The 20,803-nt window shown below is 39.0% G+C and overlaps 1 pseudogene; it reads right to left on the reverse strand.

Moving 5' to 3' along the window:
- Nucleotides 1-1,035: 1,035 nt before the first annotated feature.
- LOC149207127 (N-(5'-phosphoribosyl)anthranilate isomerase 1, chloroplastic-like) overlaps nucleotides 1,036-20,803 on the reverse strand; it is a 67,216-nt pseudogene continuing 47,448 nt past the window's right edge.

The raw sequence follows: 20,803 nt of genomic DNA on the forward strand, positions 1-20,803 counted from the left end.
GCCTGAGCTGAGAAATTAAATCAAAGACACAGAGTGTTTCATGAGGCAAGATAGGCAGGAAATTTAGCAATCAAATTTGAAATAATATGGAGTGGAAAGACTGTTGAGAGGCTGAAAAGGGCATGTATAATGAATCCTTTTCAGACAGAAGAAGACACACAGAGGATGAATGCTTTCCAAGGCAGAGCAATAAACTGGATTCTACCTTTCTTACTTAAAAACATTCAACTGGAAATGATTGTGAATGAACTGTAAAACATAACAAGATACATATGAAACAAAGAAGAAACATATTGCTAAACTCACACCACAGGAATCTCATGAATCAGAGCTCTATCATTTCATTAATTCTCTGCCAAAACTGTACAGTGAAGCGCTGAGTTTTCCTTCCACCGTTTCCAAGAAACTCTAACCCTTTACAAATGATTTTCAATACAATAAATAGAATCAGAGGTGGGAAAACAAATCGACCAGAATAAATAATTGTTTAACCATTATTAACAGAAGATGAAAAGCCAACCATCTATAAAAAGGAGCAATGTTACATTTCTGCTCAAATCTGTTAATGGCCAATGAAATCTGTATCATAGACCTTCTGAGTTGTAACTGAAGCCAAAAACAAACCTCCGATACTATTTCTCTGCCACAGTAGATATCTACGTTTTTAAATTTAGGCGTTTGGTCTTTGACTGTTCGCTTTCCTTTTTTGTCGTTTGAATAAAAAAATAGCTTTTAATACAAATGGCTTTCAAATAAGATTTTGTCTTTACTAGAGGGGAAAACGTATTGTCTTGCGCGATCCCAGTTGTCACAAGCTGAGTCCACATGTTTCAGGGCAATTGGAGTGAGTTTCGACGATTTTTTTTGGCTTTCTGGCTGTGTGCGCCGTGCAACACACCCATTGCGCCACGCCTCCTAGATGCGCCTTGCCAAAGTAAAAATGCACAGTGGCAGGAGGCCCTATGCGCCACGACCTCCCAATGCGTCGCGCCTTCTCCCAATGCACCACGTGCTCTAATTCAACATGATTTTGGTCTATTTTATTCCGTTTTGTAAGCTGACAATCCAAATACAATCAACTAAATCTGAGCATTTCCCGTTCGGGGGTTTTGTCAATAGTTATCCATCCTTGTCTACATGTGAAACATAAATAATGTGGTGATGTTGTATCAGATTTGAAATGGCCCCACGTGCACGTTCTCCATGAAGCTGTATAAAAACAATGTTAGTTGCATCACATGCTTATTCAATCTCATTGGCATCCTCTTCAACGAAAACTCCCACAGGCTCCGCTCCCTAGTCCCTTGCAGCCCTTGAAATTTCTTTTGCAACATTTAGTGACATTGATCTCTTTGACTTGGTCCATAAAATCATCCCTATGAACTTGGCACTTGCTTCAGCGGCAAGAACTACATCATGGACAGTGGTAATTCTACACATATTTACCAGAGGAATAGATTCATCAGAATCTACAGCTGAGTCTAGTGAAGAAAACATGCCTACTGAAGAATCTCTACCAGCATGTAAATGCATACATATTGTCTTATCATTGACACTGGAAATATTCTTTGATGCTTTTGACTTCTTCCAGCCAAAACTTAGCAGCATGGCACTAATACTTATTGCAGAAATTGATCCATCTATATACTCTGGCAAGTTAGAGCATGCATTGTCGGTGATAATAGAAATATAATGGACGTTTCTAGGTGGCGACGGTGATATAGTTGCATTTCCAGGATTTCATATGCCAAGCCACTGAAACCACTGTGGTAGCCGGTGTCTCCATTCATTAGAACAAATATTTTAACGCATTTTCAATGTGCTATCCAAAAGAAGAGAAGTTTCACAACATAATTGAAACGAGGCGAGGCCATTTGAGCGATTTGAATGGGTTTTGGGCATTTTTAGGCCTCTGGTTGTATGCGCGGTGTGGCAGGCCCAATGTGTCGTGCCTCCGGGATGCACCTTGCACGTGTAAAAATACATTGAGTTTTCATGCCCAGTGTGCCGCTCGAGTCAGCCGATGCGTCGCGCACCTGTTTTTGACCGATTTCTCCCAATTTCTCTTGCTCACCTCCAAACACAACTTTTCTTTGCTTCCAAGAGGGCAAATAAGCTTTACACACTCGGAGACATGATTTTTAAATGAAGATTTCCAATCTTGATTTTTCCAAACCCATTTTCATAATGCTTGAAAATGCCTTTAGTTACAAATTCTATTTTTGGGACATTTTCCCTTCATTTGAACTGATGATGAATCTATTTGCTTGCTTTGTAGGGATGTTTTGCATTAGACTTCGGCAAGGCGATCAGGGCTATGCCTGGAATTTTTCATGATTCGAAAAACTTTGACAAGTACATGACATAAATGACAATTTTCTTCAAAACAGATTTTTGAAGAAAAGTCATGATCAAGCGATATAATGATAGGATTTTTGCGATGAAACTTATTTGGAAACCTCCCTCATATGTTTGCTGATGTTATTAGTCATTTTGAAGACTAAACCCTAGGCCTAGTGACTGAAAGGACTCTACTGATCAAGAGACTAAACCAGGACTGTAACTGACTTTAAAACTTGATTTTGATGAACATACCTGAACCAGCAAGATAAGGCATGAGGGGTAATGAATGAGAAGACCCTTCCGTCAGATTGTGGCATGCCCCTAGCGGGATGCAGATGAATAAACAGAATGAGACACCTAAAAGTGAAATGCTATAAGAGAAATGATCTCTGATGGAGGGATGACTAGACCGACTCTAACAGATTTTACACTTCAATCTTTGATCCAATTACGTAGCTGTCTCACTTGGTTTTATCGTGATTTACTTGAACCCCACAATTGGCTTCACCTCAGATTCATGCCTACTGAACTCTTTATTCAGCGCATTTTGGATCTCTACCAACCTAATGTTTAGGTTATCATTAGAGTACTTGATGTACCAAGTTAGCACGTAATCCTGTAAAGCACTAATCAATTTTTCCTTCTTCACGTGATCATCTGTGGTGCCATGAGCTTCCCATATATATTTTACGACGAGCCAAAACTAGTCCAGGTCCTCATTTCCCAATCCCTTAAACAAAGGCAGCTTCACTAAATTCACCGTGTTGAACTGTGCTGGAGGTGGTGGTGGTGTGGGAAAAGTTGTAGGTGACGGTGGTGAAGTTGGAGGTGGTGTAAGTGGAGGTGGCAGTCCTGGGAATCCTTGTTTTATCAACTGAACTGCTATTCACAGAGAAGCGTACGCTACTCCCTCTTCGTTACTCAAAGGAGGTGAAATCAGTGGGCTATATTTAGGGCCCTTTATTCCTTTGTTCCTGTAAGTCTTTCCACTTTGTGTAGCTCTAAACATCAATGTAGCTGCATAACCCATTTTTCGCACAATAACATCTTAAAGACTTCAAGTACTTACCTCGTGGGTGATCTTACCAATTTGGTCGAGCCAATGATTGACAACATGGGCAATCTTATCCTTAGAAGCTTCTAGTCTCTGTACTAGCTCCAAGGTCTAGACAGTAGGACCATCAAGCCTCCACCTTCCTCGACTATCTACTATCTTCGTGATCCACTCGTATAACTCAAATAGAAAGGGAAAAAAAATATCTCATGGATTTTTGTATATAGGTACCTGTCTAGCCACTGTTCGTTTGTCAACCACGAGTTTCTGTTCTCCTGTGCCCGAAATTCGTGGATCTTTCTATTCAACTAGTCCTCGATCTCTTTCTTAATTGGACTCTAGTGATATGACATCACACATCTCTCATGCAGATTCTGGTCCCAACAACCGAACCATTTTTTGTCTTTGTGGGCCCTAACCCAGGTTCAGCGTTAGTTAGCAAAACAAATCCCTAAACTACTTGTGCTTTCGGCATCATCCCGCAGAGCGCGAATCAAAGTGTCACCTGAAGTAGTATGGAGGGATGCTAGAACCAAGTTTCTGCACCCTGAGATGGTTGTGATGTTAGTTTATACCCCCTGCCCCTACTTTCGCGTAGGTTTTTCTAGCTAAGCCTTACGGCTCTGCCAATCTACCCTTTATTCCGCCCTTCACTACCTCCATGAAGGTGTACAATTGACCTTTGTGAAGCCTTAACCTATGGTCTACATACTTTCGTGCAACTATGACAATGTATTGTATAGGTCCCCACGTTATCTCTATTTTTTTACTGATCTTACTAATCAATCACAATTAGCACCGCATAAACTGATATCCTTAATTTCATTCAATTAACCGATACAATCACGTATATTCATGCATCAAATAAACATTGTAAATTAAACCCAAAACACAATATTATCAGGTGCATTAATAGGAACTAAATACAGAGTAATTGTAGAATACTTCTCTTTATTGATATCTTCCAGTTTCATACAGACTCTATCCGCCCTGTGCACATAGTTGCAGAGGTCTGTGCGCTCAACTGCAGACTTCCACCCTAGGCCTCTGCACACTCAGCTATAGAGCAAGAACACTTAGACTTCTCCACTCTACTTTGCTACTATCTTCCTTTTTTTCTTACTTAGAGATTACTTACTTAGCTCCTTTTTATACAATCCAATGGTTTGTCGACCATGGGTAGATCTTTACAGCTGACTTGACACTTTATAAAATAAGGGAGGACAACCCTTTATGACTCTTGACACCTACACACTCCGGGACCACAAAATGCAGAGACTTTACAACTATATTATAAAATTATCCCAAAAGATGGGCTTTTAGCCCCAAAACTACTCTTGGGGAAACCCATTCCCAACAAAAGCTCTAGCATGTTGTTACTTTCTTTCATGTTAGAAGGCTTCACGGGCTCACTTGTTCACGAAGGTGCATGTTTGTCGCATTCGTCCGCGTCGCATGCTTCATTTGTTCGTCCGCTTCATGAACTTATCCATCTGCATGTACTCCATTCGTTCATCATGTTCGTTGTCTTGACATGTTTGTGGGTGTACCTAGACTTTAAGTCCCTCATGATGAGACGACGTCAAATCAAAAAGCTCCTAGTCTACCATGACACATGATCATTCATTTGCGGGTGATCATGAGAGGCAGCAGGGTTGTGATGCAGGATGATGGCTCTATGTAACTGCTGACGAAAACTATGCAAGAGTCACTGAGAGATGGAGATAGGTGATATGAGTTCACAGTGACTGACTATAAGGTCTAGCTTAGCTGGGAGGCAAAATTGCAAAAATTTTGGGAGGAATAGTCCGGGCTGCTGGAAGGCAAGGCAGGCAGGCTCTCCATATTTTTTGGAATGAATAGTCAGCAAGGGCTAGAGAGTGAAATTTGTGCAATTTTCCAGAGGAATAGGTTGGGCTGCATGAGGGTTTATCAGGCAGGGGTTGCGTTATTTTTTTGGTGAACTTCCCAAAATATTGGTAGTCATACTTGTGCAATTCCCAGAGGGAACTATCAGTTGGTTGCTCAGCCATTGGCAGCAGAATCTGCACAATTCCTAGAGGGAAAAGACAGTCTACTGCTGGGAACTGCTAGATCGGAAAACTACACTAAGGCCGGGAGGCCAACCTGCTAATCATCTCTGCACAATTTCTAACCTGAGCTGACTGATGGGCAGCGGGAGGCCTGCTCATGAGCAATGCACAATTTCTAAGATGAACAACTAGTTGACTGACAGGGTGGCTAGCATGAGTGCTAATTAAAATGCTTGCGTGAAGCACAACTCGAAAGAACTAGCTTGGTTCTTCTATGTTGTTCTGGTTTACAATCGATCGAGTCGAAAGTAGGGTGATGGTCAAGTTGTCAGTGAAGCGTTTGGTCATCGTAACTTCAGAAAAAATGACTAAGCGTGTGAATAGTCAAAAGATGCATAGATGATCATATAGACACACACTTGCATGACTTGAAGACAAAAATACAAAACCATTTGGATACATATTTTAAACATGATTGAACGACAGTGCAAGCAACAAGCACGACACTCGTGATTGATCGTTCATGATCGAGATGATGCTCGCGAAACATTGAATGTGACTCCGTGTGTGAGTATGAAAAATTATTTCATGTCAAACACATCAAACACATATGAAGCAAATACCTCGAGCATAAACAGAGAATAGTCACAAGCATGACTTAGACATCAACATGCAAAGAATTGTATGAAATAAACAAGCAAGGCGAATGTAAAGACTCACATGAGCTCATAGAGTGAACCCGAGTGTGTGCAGTCATCAAGTGAAACTCTACAAGGGAGGCTCCAAAATTGGTGTAGGCCAAAATTTTGGAGGGTGGTTGTAGCCGATACGGCACATATATAACAAAAATTGCATAATATCAGACCTCCTCAAACAAATATCTAAAACACAATGAATAGAACTGAATCACTACTTGAAGCAAAGATTTATATTAAAACTAATCACTCGTATTTATATAAAGGATTATGACAATTCCATAGAGGGATGATATAAATGTAACTAGAAAAATTTGCCACAAAAATATGTGAGAATAATGCTAGCTCTTCCTCACATGCCTATTGGCCACTAATCTTCTGTTTGTTTTCCTTTTGAATATGAAAATTATCCATTCCAACACAGCAAAAATATGTATTTACTTGCCCAACAATGAAAATTGTTATGTCAAACTCACCATTCAATTTTAACCAACTATCATTCCATTCATCTCTAAGGTTCATATTTAAATAGTTTCATTTCTCAGATCACAAGTAATAAGTTACTCCAACAAATTTTAAATCACTAATAACACACACTATATTTTAAATCACTAGTAAACACACTATATTTTAAATCGCTAATAAACACACTATATTTTAAGTCACTAATAAACACAAAAATAGCTTCCAACACAATTACATTCTAGAGTTACTTCTATATATTCCAAAATTTTGAGTTGAAAGTTTTACGAAACAATCATTCTTCTATCTTGGGTTGGGAGGTTATCTATTTTGAATTTTGATTCACAGTTGTTGTGGTGACTCTCCAAACCACCTCCCCACTTATCTCTGCATTAGAAATAGTGAACATGCAAAGTTCGTTAGTTTACCAATGATTGTAGTGTGGAAAAGCTAATATAAAGCATAACTATAAATTCATATCTATAGGGTTAGTCCTTTCTGGAAATGATTAAAGGTGATTCCACCATACCTAATGGAAAAATAACACTGAAATGCGACAAACCAAAGAATTTTTATGATTGTTCTTTAGCTTTGAACAATTTTCTCAAGTAAAATAAAATCATTTAGTGAATGCAACACCACATACTGTACAAAATACCAACATAGCTACCTCTTAAGCAATGTGAAATTACATACAAATTCAAAAAACCAAACTATCACAACCCTAGAAATTTGCATGGAAATGAAAAGGTGGATGGAAGTCCAAACCTCACTTATAACAAAGTTCTGATGTGATGACCTTGTCCACTTATACATACTTGGGAAAAACCATTCTTAATGAAAACTCCTGATAAAAATCGTTTTAATCACACTTACAATACAACAATTCAAACCCCGTTGGTTTTGAACAACATAAATTCTTCTCTTGGACGTGAGAAGGGGAAAACATGCAAGATCGCCACATGGTTCTCCCTTTTCACCCTTCTTGTGCTTACATATATCTACTTCTGACCATGATCTTTTGCTGAGATTCCTACCTATATTAAATACTTAACCCACCGAAGAAGCCCATGATGTGACCATAACTTTAATTGGTGCCTTGTTGATCAAGCCTTGAAACGGAATCAATTTTCATGGGGTGAATAAGAGAAAAATATAGAGATTCCTGAAAATCATGTAAAAATAACTTAACAATGATGAAACTCAAATGGGGATAAATTATATTATCATAAAAATGAATGTCTGCATGGGTATACACAATATGTATAAATCCATCCTTTTAAATATACAACAAGTGGTTTCATGCATGGCTTTACACAATGTGTGTACATCCATCCTTTTAAGAGAACAACAAGATAGAAAAAAAAACAAACATAAAGATTTCCTTTAAAAAAGTACATTGGATTGTTTTCTAGGGGAGTATTGTGTAACACCCTCCTCCCACATATACCGATGTAACTGAACAACCAGGGTAAACATGTGATCATAGGTTACTATGATGGGATTAAACCTCCTATGTGACCTTAAGCAAGTGGAATCAATGTAAACACAACATATAAACCTTCCACATTAGTAACAGGACTCCCAAGAACCATCCCATCCTCTCAAGTAATCAACCCATGGGTCTCACTGAGTTTTTAGACTAGGTAACCCAGAAAATTTCCCATGATATGGGCATGTCTGTGTCTAGAGGGCTCTGGACACTCCCATAGCATGGCATATCAGCATCCAGGGACTATTTTGCTGAGCATTGTGCTAGCGTCCTCAGCATTTGAGCCACTTTTTTAGGATGAGAGCCGAGGTCACTTCCAAGAATTAAATGAAACCTTCAAAATAGAAATATAGAAAGGTAATGATGATAAAAATGCAATTAATTAAACAAGAGATTGATTGGACCCCTACTAGCTATGACAGGAATTTCTTCAAACATATCACAAATATGTAATCTACAATTGTAAACAACAAATTTAATTATAGGGTTCTCATACTTAACTAAGAATTAATAAGAAGCACTTTTGCCTTATATCATTAGCTGCATTATCATCTATTAGCTCATAGATACACCTTTTATTCATTTACAAATCAAAACCTGTGGAAATCCATACATCATCACTATCATAATCCATGCTTATAACCAGCATAATAACAACAAAAATATCAACGATACATCAGCGAAAAAATCCACATATAAAGCAATAGATTTATACATAAGATATCAAGGAGAGAACCTCTTATTAATTAATGCAAAATCCAACTTGGGATGGGACTACCATGTTCCACTTGAGCCAAATCTCTCTTCAGCCATTCACCCACGTTCCAAATTCCAAGCATGAATGTGTGACTCAAACCAAAATAACCAACCGGGGCATCCCGAGGCAAAATCACCTCACCCTCACCAATAGAAACCAAACTTTACTGTAATCCATCCTAGATCACTAGGCCAACACAATAAACATGTAATAACAGGCTTTACCATGATCTCCACCAAACCACTAGGCCAAAAAAAACATGGATTCCACCAGTTTTCTCCACCTACACCATGAGGAATTTTCCTTTCTCCTAATCTCTCAGGCTTTACCATAATACACACCCAATCACTAGGCCCTAAACTAAGACCCACTCTCTAGTGTTTAATGCATATCGCATCTCAGGATTACTAGGCCTAATGGAGAGCACCCACCTCTAGGCTTTATCATATATCTCACCATTCATCAGTAGAGGATTCCTAGGCCCACTAGGGAAAAACAAAATCCATCTTTACCACAACCCACAGTCTGATTCAAGGGTCACTAGGCCATGTGTTCTATCATTTAGAGATCAACCTCAATCATCTTCGAATCCATCTGGCAATCCAGCTCAACCAAAACATGAGAACCCCATCACACCATGGCTATCTGTAAATGGCAAGGCTAGGATGAAAACACTATCACACCTAGAAAAACCCATGCCATAACAGTAAAGAATCACATGCAATACCATGCATGCTAAATCTAGAAAAGAAAACACATATGTAAATCGATACTTGCAAAGAATACTAATGTAGTTGCTTGATCCTTCTCTTCTTTCCTTGACATTTTCTTCCTCTTTTCCTTCTTGTTCCAAATTCCATGTATGCCACACTCCTCTAAGAGTTCTCCAAGAAAAATCTAAGTGTCCAAGAGTATGAGCGGAAAGAATAAAAGAGATCTCCACGAAAAACCTGTCAAAAACTTGCCAACTGATCCTTATAAGCCTTTTTATCAACCTCTATTTTCTTCAATTTACATTATTTTCTTTCTATTTCCTCCTCATGTGAAACCTGTGACCTTTCACCTTCATTTTTCTCCTAATTTCCATTATTTTCATAAATAATTGTGCCGAAACTCCACTTTTCCTTTCCAAAGCCTTACCCATTGCCTCTGCCAATTTCCTTAGCCATAATAAATCAATGAACATCCACTAGGATGTTTTTCCCACCATTCACCTTGGAATACGTGTCCCATGACCGTGGTCTTATATCTGTTATCAATAAGGTTGTCCTTAAGCTCCTTTAAAGGATACGGCCGAGGTAACCACAAACCAATCTTTGGATTGCAGGTCCTAGCCTACCTGCAATCAGAGAGGGCTCTCTCTTTCTGATTTAGCTTTGTTGATGATGATTTTAGGCTAGTTATTGAGTTCAGGGGTTTTGTTTAAGTTTTGGTGGGAAGGATGATGCTTTCAAGTAGAGAGGCAAAGCATAGTGTGGTAAGTTTCAAACCATTGGGCATGGAGTCATGGAGTAAGACTGCTGGTGCGTTTTCTTGGTCACAAGAGGAATGAGGAGCAAGGTAGCTGCTCATGAAACAATACTCAAGCTGAATGGAGATGGATTGAAGGCTAAGGAATGAGAGGCAACAAAGAATCTCTCAATCAGGTTAGCAGAGGGAAGATGAATGAGCTCTATCTAGGAGCAGCTAAGAATTCTTAGATAACAGTCATTCATATGTGAAATAGATCAAACATGAGCCATAAAAGAATTCATATTTATGCCTAAATCAAGAGGAAAACATTAAGAAGCCACAAAAACTGAGCATAGAGTGCAGCTAAGCAAATTCTAAACCAATCCTTTGTTCTGTGACTTGAGCATATATGAAATTGAAATAACAGAGGTTAGGAACACTTATTGATTCATATAGCAGCACAGGAATTCCATCATTCACTCTTTGGAACCATTAACAACACATCAAACAGTCCATTCTCCAAGCTTGTAAGCAGTCTTTGATTATAGAAAATATTAGATATACAGTGCGAGTCTCTCTTGGAGTATCTTAACCAACCAACCCTTAAAACTGTGCAGAGGGTGGTATATAAAGAAAAATAGCTACAGACTTCCCTTGAACAGCTGTCAAGGGGAAAAAATATCTCAAAAATATCTCTGAAAACAGATCAAAAGAGATCTGTGTAGTCAATGTCATTGATCCTAATCTATGCTGGAAATAAATGCATGAAATAACTTAAAACGGCTGCGCATGAGGGAGCAGCCTTATCAAAATGGTTCTTTAGGGCTGCACATGGTCTTGCAGCTTCAAAAATGGACTGAAAGAGTGCCTTGAGCCACGTGTTGTCCTCTACGTGATAACTACGTAATTAAGGAAGTAGCACTGCTCCAAAATGTGACTGGGACCATTGCACTTCTCATAAATCTGCATTGAAATCCTTTAATCTGCTTTCAAGTGGTCCTGTTGCCTTAAACGGAAAAAACTGCAAGTTGGTGAGCCATTACAGCTCAATGACGCTTTGCTATAACTACTGGGGCCTTTCTGCCTTCATCTACTTTGAACCACAATACTGATACTGTCTGTCGCTTTCCCGATACCCTTTGACATGCACTTGAGCCTTCTCTTTCCTCTGATACACTTTACGTTGTCAAATCGCCCCTTTTCTGCCCTTTAATGCAAAATTAACTGCTGCAAAGGTTCCCGTGGCCTTTGGAATGCTATCGGCGCTCTGGCCGATCAAAACTAGCTTTAAACTTTGAAAAATGGTGCAAACAGGAGGAAAAAGTGTTGCCGACTGTGCCGAGGCCGATACTGGCCCCCTGGAGCAAAAACAGGGTTTGGAGCGATCTCAAAATGGTTAAGGAAACCATCATTTCCTTTATACCTGGGCAGGCACGGGCGCCGCACAGAAAACATTTAAATGGCCCTTTTATTATAAACAGGCGGAATGCCATAAAAACATGAATTTTCATTGAAAAAACGGCCAAATAGCGACACTGTTCATTGAATTAAATCGTGGCCGTTGGATCCGGCGTGGGCCGATCCAACGGCCCAGATCTTATCGCAATATCGGCGTCGGGCGGACCGGGGGTGGCACATAAACAATCGCCGAAACTGCGCGGACCCGATATGCTATAGGCCCTTCCTTTTATTTGGAATCGCGTCCGGCCCATCGGCGATGTCATATCGGCGGATTTACAAAAATTTGGTTTGTGGACCCGAAATGCTAATATACCATGCTTTATTGTTATTTCGGCTCTGCCATATCGGGGGCCTTCCCTTTCACTATGCAACGGGCTCCTTTCAGACCCGAAAACTTTTACAAACCCGCCCTGATAAAATTTCGGCTCCGCTGGTCGGAGCCAAACATAAGGGGTGGCCGCCGATCAAACATGGGCCGTTGATTTGGGAGGGCGATCCGACGGCCGGCGCTAAGTCGGAAGTTCGCTATCGGCGGGGACATGGGGGCTGCCACATAGAAACGCCGAAAACCCATCGGACCCGAAATATATTTATGCCGCGCTTTATTACTTTTCGGCTCCGCTGGTCGGAGCCATATGGGAGCGATGCGATTACATATGGGCCGTTGATCTGGGGCCCAAAAATGGATGGCTGTGATTATTTCGGGACTTCGGCAATCGGCGGGGTGGAGGGCACAGCCTTTACACATTGCGATCGCCGAAACGCCGAGGGCCGTTTGATTTGGGCGGAAAGATGGACGGCTTAGATTTGGTCGGCACTTTCGCTGTCGGAGCCATTATTTGCACAAAAATGCAAGGCAAATGAATTCGGAGGGGTATTCTTTATGCTTTTGAATGGTTTATAAGCCATCGGAAGGGGTCCGATGGCCCAAAAGGAGGAATTCTCATGCGTTGAAGGTTTTAACATGGTTTTTGCATGGTTTGGGTACTCTTATGCCTCGGAAGGAGTCCAAAGGCACTTAGGAGGAAAGTGATGAGGTATTGGGAGGGCTTAGTGGCCAAAGAGGGTTTCATGCCTTCTAAAGGCAAACCAAGGTCAAAGGGGTGATTTTTCAAACATGTGAAGGAGAATTGTGCAAAGGAATGAGTCCTTATGCACTTGGAAGATAGTTAGGGGGAGAAATGAGGATTCTTGCTGAGTTTCAGATAAACTTAGCAATTTCCAAGGATGTATATGGTTATTTTTCAACCAGGGGGAGGGATAAATATATAGGGGAGTTATATACATAGTTTTAGTAGGGGAAGGGGAAATAGATAGGGAGCTACATAGTAAAGTTAATAGTTAACATGACAAATGATCAGAGAGCGCTAAGTATGCAGATCTTAGGCTATTAAGGGGGAAAATGATTCATAGAAGCAGTATGGACATTACTTGAGTGAAGCAGATCTTCACCAAGGTAAATGATATGGAGAATGATGAAACTAAGAGGTACCAAGCAGATCTTGACCTCTTTTAGGGAAGTTAGTGAGTGATTTGGGGGAGAGGAGGAAGGGGGAAGTTAGACATGCATTTCTTGAAGTCCTCCAACTGAAAAACCACCTTCAACTTGTGATATGATAGATATAACACTTGACAATATGAAATGGATCACAAGCCATGATTCTGCAACCACAAAGCTACCTACCCGACCTACTCACCTAACATTTTCTCTTCTTTTTGGTTTGGGTGCACTTGAACTAGCATACCCAGCTTTTCACTCTTTCTTCTTGTTGTGCTCCTATCTACTTCTACACTTATTTCAGCCAGGGGCTCAGATTAAACTGTTGAGCACCCTTGTTTCTCTACCTATCTACAAATCTACCAAGATTAAGCTGTTTGGACAGATATTTATTCTCTATATTCTACAACAGGAAATTGAAACCTAGGGAGGCCAAGATTAAGCTGTTTGGCCTACCCTTAACTGAAAACTGATCAAAATGGATTACTTATCAAAACTGGAACAAAGCAGTAGCATTAAAACTGGCACACCTTCATGGATACTTCTCTGGTCATCTGTAGCAAATATGGAGCATTGCAGCATGCATAGTACGACATATTTGGCATGTAAAAATGTCGATCATGAAAGATGATTAACCTGTTGCAGCAGGAGGCTAACAATATCTTTTTACATGTTTTTTTAACCAGGGTCTTTACAGAACCCTCCCCTTTGGGGGAACATCATCCTCGGTGACCAATGATACCTATAACTAGGAAGACCAATGAAAACAAAACATACTACCCATGGAGATTTATAACACAACTCGTTGCAATATTTACAATGAACATCATGACAAACATACCATTTACTAGAGCTTTATAACACATCTCATTATGGTATTTACAATAATAAGCACATATAGACACATAAACATTTTCTTCACCTAGAAAATAATGATACTGTTTATGGAGATTTATAAATCTAGCTCGATGCAATATTCACAATAATACACACATATGCACATTTGTTCAACCAAAAAATAAAAAGATACGATGCTTGTGTCTACGACAAGGTAATCCAGAAGCTCACACCTCCACCCTCAAAGTAATACTAGGATTCACCTTCTTGCCAAGAAGTCCAGAATCCACTTCAAGGTCAAATATGTAGCTAATTTCCAACAATATAATCCTGTGCCACTTGTCCTCTTGGTGAATAGTTTCCAGCTCATTGTTCCAGGGAACACTTGCAATGTGCATTTGATTCCATCTCGAAATGATAATGACCAAAAAAAATATATACCTAACATTTCCTTCTCTGCTACACAGTCCCTCGAGTAATTTGATCACCCACTTTTGTGCAATCACACACCTTCCAAGTTCCCATCCCGAGCAGTTAATCCCTCAACAATGATTCCTCACATTGGAATGTCCAAAAACCAAGGCATATCCCTACCTTAAATCCATCATACCAGTCATATCATGCTCATGACAATCACTTGACACTATTAGGTACTAGTGTCTCATAATGGCCCTACTCCTGAATGCTTTACCAACATACTATTGCATGTTCCCATTCCGTTTACTATTGTTGCTAATTCCTATAGCCAGTTTGAAACAAATTCACATCATACCCCATTGGTAGCTCATCAATAAGGTACACTTGGAATCCTGTTTACTTCCTATCACAACAAGTCAAACTAATTATTTGATCAAATCATCATCGATAACCATATCACATTCGGTTAGCTCATACTCAACCATCATAAATTGAAATCACAAATTGAATGAAATAATCATAAACCATAATCATAAATCACATGTAACCATCATAAGTAAAAATCATAGATCACATGCATAATAAAACATATAAAATACTGATAGTTATCCTTTAATTAATCCTTATCTTCTACCTTTTTCATTATTCCATACTGGAATTGAATCAGTTGCCACACCTGAAAAGCACCTAGTGCCTTCTCCTCAACCATGTGCACATACACATAGTGTTCATCACACACATACAAACACACACACGGCATATAGCACCATGCACTGCATACACCTACACCTGATATACAACACAACGCATACATCTATACCCAATGTATAATGCCACACAATACATGTACCTACACTTGGCGTACAATGCAACAAAATTCATCTATACCCAATGTAAAACACCACACAATACACGTATTACACAGAGTACAACACAACGAGTACACATGTCACAATACCACAACTACACAATGCACATACATAGTACCACGTGCGCACAACATAGAATGTATGACATGCACACAATACCACATGTACACCAATACCATATGTACAAAATGTACATAGTACCACCTGTACAAACAACAACATGCACAACTTGTGCACAACATCACATGTACACAACACCACCTACAAAAATGTGCACAACACCACATGGACACCGCACCACCTGTATAATGTGTACACAACACTAGACGTACACAATATCACATGCACTTCTAGACGACACAACACATACACGGTACTATATGCATGATATATACACAACACCACCTGCAAATAGAACTACATGTACATCATGTACATGGCACCACATGCTCACAACACCACCTATACAATCATACACACAAAACCATATGTACATATCACCACATGTACTACATGCACGCAACACGATATGTCCATAACACTGCATATACAATATGTACATAACACCCGATGTACACAACACTGGATATCCAACATGTGAAAGACACCATATGCACAAAACACTCCATATCCATCATGTTCACAATACAATATGTACACAACATTGCATATCCAGCATGTACATAACACCATCTATACCCAACACTACATATGCAATATTCACACAACACTATATGTACCACCTTGTACATAACATTGCATAAACAACATGTACACACACTATATATACAACACACTGCATGTGCACAACATCACAGATGCAACATGTACAACATATACAACATATGCACAACAATAGTACCACACATCTAAAACCACACTGTCTCTACCAAGCAACCTTTCTTTCAGTGTCTCTCTGCCAGCCATGCTTATCTGAGCATCCCACAGAACACACTACTTTCATTTCACTAATGTATTCCTCAGTATATCTTGTCCATCACATAGACATAATATAATCATATAATATCAACTCATAATCACGTGATATTGACCTAATATATTTGTCATGATTACTCTTCCACTCGATTCTTCATAAACCAGGAACCTCTTTATGTCATTCACCTACATAAGCAATCATTCCTCCACAAGAATGACCTCTTGTGACCTTGTCATACAATGAAATACATACATACATGTATACATATAAACATCAACATAAAACAATAATGATCCATTATGACCCTATCAGGTAAAAACATGCATACATAGATACATACATATATGCATATATACATTAGCATAATTACTATATATGATAAGGTCAAGGTTAAAATAACTCCCTTTATCTATGCACACCATGCAGAACATTGAGAACAATCGTTCCCAATATATCCAAGGAATATGACTCCTTAGATCCATTTAATTCACCTCTCCTATTACCTTTCTCATGATTGTCCTGCCATCATCCATTTACACCAATGGATCCAACCAATCCAACTGGTTGTCATACTCTTGCCTTCAATTGTCCTTATACATGTACTGAGATTCATCAGGGCCTTACATCACTTTTTGGGTATCTTCCATTAAATTTCCTCTTTCCCAACCAATTCCCAAAACTCCCAAAACAAAAAGGAAATACCAAGAAGCAAGCAAGAGAAAACAGTGAAAAACAATAACAATACGACACCTCAAACAAACTGGTATGGCCATACACAAGACATAATCAAAGCTACAAATCAAGCGCAACCAACGCACAAATAATTCAAATCACAAGACTCTCAACGGACACCATGACTTAATCCCCATGGTTCCCAGTGCATCCAAAGGAAAGCTCAACCAACGCCTTCTCCAGAATTTTATGGCAGTCTCTTTTCCATCCAATCTTGGCATGATATTGCCATAGACACATAACTGTCACTGCATAATTAAACATAAAAATACACTAGTTACCATACCTTGTTGTGCCAAGCATGTTGCCTTGCAACTGAAAAAACCACACCATATCTCAAGGAACTTCAATTCCTTTAATAGATATAGCTATAACTAGACACCAGCTGTTATACCTGTCAAATACATGTCCATGAATATAGCACATACCCACATAATGTCAAACGAAATCAAGGTTAAGAAGACTTTTGGTATGCAAAGCACTCGTTCATTTGGAATTAGCATTTCCAAATATAGCCAGAGAAATTGTTTCCCAATCCCTTTATTTTACCTTTTTACCTTGTTGCAATCAAGGCTTACTACGCATTGTCACATCACCTAACTTTTAATTATATAAACACATCAATTTTTACCTTGTCATGATAATACCAAGTATGCTTCCTACAACTGTTTACACATGTCAACCACATGTTCCAAATATCAAGGAAACATATCTATTACTTGGAAATCAACCCTCACCAATTCTAACAACCATGTCATAATCAAAATCAACTCACATTCATCATTCATAATAAATAATGTTACAATCAATCACATGTCAGCTATCTCAACATATATGTATTAGTACAAACATCTTAAAACAAGATCATTTCTTCATGCAATCTTACAGACACATACTCATATCATGCAATAAATCAAACATTTAAACAAACTATAAATGTACCATGTTAGATAAATCAAGTAGATGACATAATAGACACCAAACACTCCAATACTAAATAGATGACATAATCAAACAATCAAGACCAAATATGCGACATAATCAAACTCATACCTTAACATATCTCAGGGGAGGATATCTTGTTTTCAAAATTAGTCTAGTTAGTAGGATATAAATTCACAACATATCAACTCAACCATAAATAAGGTCATGATATCCATAACACTAACTAGCTAACATGTTCATATCATAAGCTCATAAACAATTGGCATTCGTGCATGGAAATCACATATGCACAGTAAGTCTAGATTAGTACAACACACTATCACAAATAAATCAACTCATACCTGAATACCATAACCATAATCATATACACAAACCAATCCAGGTTAGCATGATATGTATAACATCAATATCTTCAATGAAATGAATATAACCATCATGCATATGACCATAATGCACACAACAACAAGTTAATATCATTCATGACTATATGAAACATGTGCATATGGCTACACTAATCAACTAACATTCATCATACATGTAACCATAACAACAATAAAATGACAAGTATATAAGTAACCCTAATTCTTATAAATCCCATTAACCACATACCTTAATTCCCATCATACAAACCTGATTGATGATCTGCTCTTACCCTGAAGTCCATCGTTGCAACTTCACTTTAATGATCTACATCTCTTGCTCTATCTCAGCCAACACATTAGCATCATAACATACCAATATCATCATGATTACCTAATTGCATACAATGACCTCACAATGCATGTTTGACCTACTATACATGCATAACTATAACCATGAAAATGCATGCATAATAACATATGGACATGGATATGCATAACAAATGCATATACAACTAACCTGCATTCATGACTAAAACATACCAGCAACAACATCATCAACCTTCACATGGTGACATCACTGCAACCATGATCAACAACATGCAAATGCAACAAGAATATGGACTACAATCATAAGGAACACCTATGCAGCTGACATGAATGCATGACCAACACATAGCCTATTCAGTCCGAGGGGTGAATAATGCTCTGATACCACTCTATGATACCCTCCTCCCACATCTACCCAAGTAACCGACCATCCAGGGTAAACATTTCATGAGAGGATACTATGATGGGATTCAACCTCCTATGTGACATTAAGGAAGTGGAATCAATAGAAACATAACATACATACCTTCCAAATCAGTAACAAGTCTCCCAGGAACCATCCCAACCTCTTAGGTAACCAAACCTTAGGTCCCACTGAGTTTTTAGACCAATTAACCCCCAGACTCTCCCATGATATGGGAATTCCTGTGTCCATAGAGCTTTGGACACTCCCACGTCATGGCATTCCAGTGTCTAGGAACTATTTTGCTCAGTGTTGTGGTAGTGTCCCTGGGATTTGAGCCACTTTTTAGGCCCAGAGCCTAGGTCACTTCGTAAAATTAAATGACACCTTCATAACAAAAAGATAACAATCTAATGACGATACACATGCAATTACTTGATCAGGATCTTGACTGGACCCCTACTAGCCATGGAAGGCATTTCCTCAAACATATAAAAAATGTGTAATATATAGTTGTAAATGATCCAGGTGGATTTCGGTGGCCACCTGCCTATTCCACTTGGTCCCTCACCATTATATCTTTTAGTTTTTCAATTTCCTTAATTATAGCAAATCTTACAATTTTTGGCGGTTTTTTGAGTCCTGAACTTCCAAAGATGTTTTGAATTGGTATGCCAAAGTTGCGACTCTGGGAAGTTGATGTACAAATTTACCCTAATGTGGCCCATAGTTTTGGCACTTCATCTCCTAGGGTTAAGTTTTTGGATTTTTATAGTTTTCCATTGTTTCTCAATAATAAATACACATTTGAGCCTCATTGTAACATAGTTTAGAGTCATGTAGTAGCTACATCTCTCCTCAGAGATAAGCTACCATCGCACGAGGAAGTTTATTTCCATTCTATTGGTAAGCACATTTCAGTATTTGATATTAATGAAATGAAGTGTTATTTCTACTGCATCTTTATATTTATGGTTATATCTGGGATTTGTTGCATTCTTGTTTAAGTTCATATCAGTGGTATTAAGGTGTCTTCTCTTTCTATGTTTTTCTTTGCATGTCCCGCATGAGGTCGGGATATAAGGCATTAGGACTCGAACTAGTTGAACCTTTGCAAGACTAGCCTTGCAAATCCCGATGGACTACCATGGAGGAAGAGAAGGAAGAAGAGAGGGTAGGAGATCCTTTCAAAATCTTGCTCGAAGAAACCCTCGAGTGACAGAGAAACGCAATGATGGACAAATTTGCCCCAATCATTCAGCGACTACCCAAAGGCAACACATCTTCTTCCAGCGGCTACTCTGGAAGTGCCATGCCCTTTGAGGTACAAATTAACTTTCACATGCCCACCTTTGAAGGTTAGATAGATGTGGACATCATAGATAAATGGTTAAATCTGCCAGAAGGATATTTTTCTATTCATGATTTTTCCAACAGGGAAAATATTACTTTTTCATTTCTCAAAGCTACCCCCCACATCAAGGACTAGTGGGAAACCTACTTTGAGAAGAATGATGAAAGTACACCCTCACTATTTTCAGACTCACCCACCTGGAATTCATTATGGGATGCCATCAAGGAAGATTACTACCCTGTCGAGAGCATGAGGATAAATACATAAAGTGGACCATGCTGTGGCAGGGAAGGGACCAAGAAGTGTTGAAGTTTACCAATGCTTTTCATACCCTTCACACAAAGTTGGGTATCAAGGATTCTGAGCGACATTT

This window comes from Pinus tabuliformis, chromosome 1_2 (genome assembly GCF_031772625.1).
Source record: "Pinus tabuliformis cultivar Carrire ecotype Pingquan chromosome 1_2, CPIR1, whole genome shotgun sequence".
In the NCBI taxonomy this organism is placed as follows: domain Eukaryota; kingdom Viridiplantae; phylum Streptophyta; class Pinopsida; order Pinales; family Pinaceae; genus Pinus; species Pinus tabuliformis.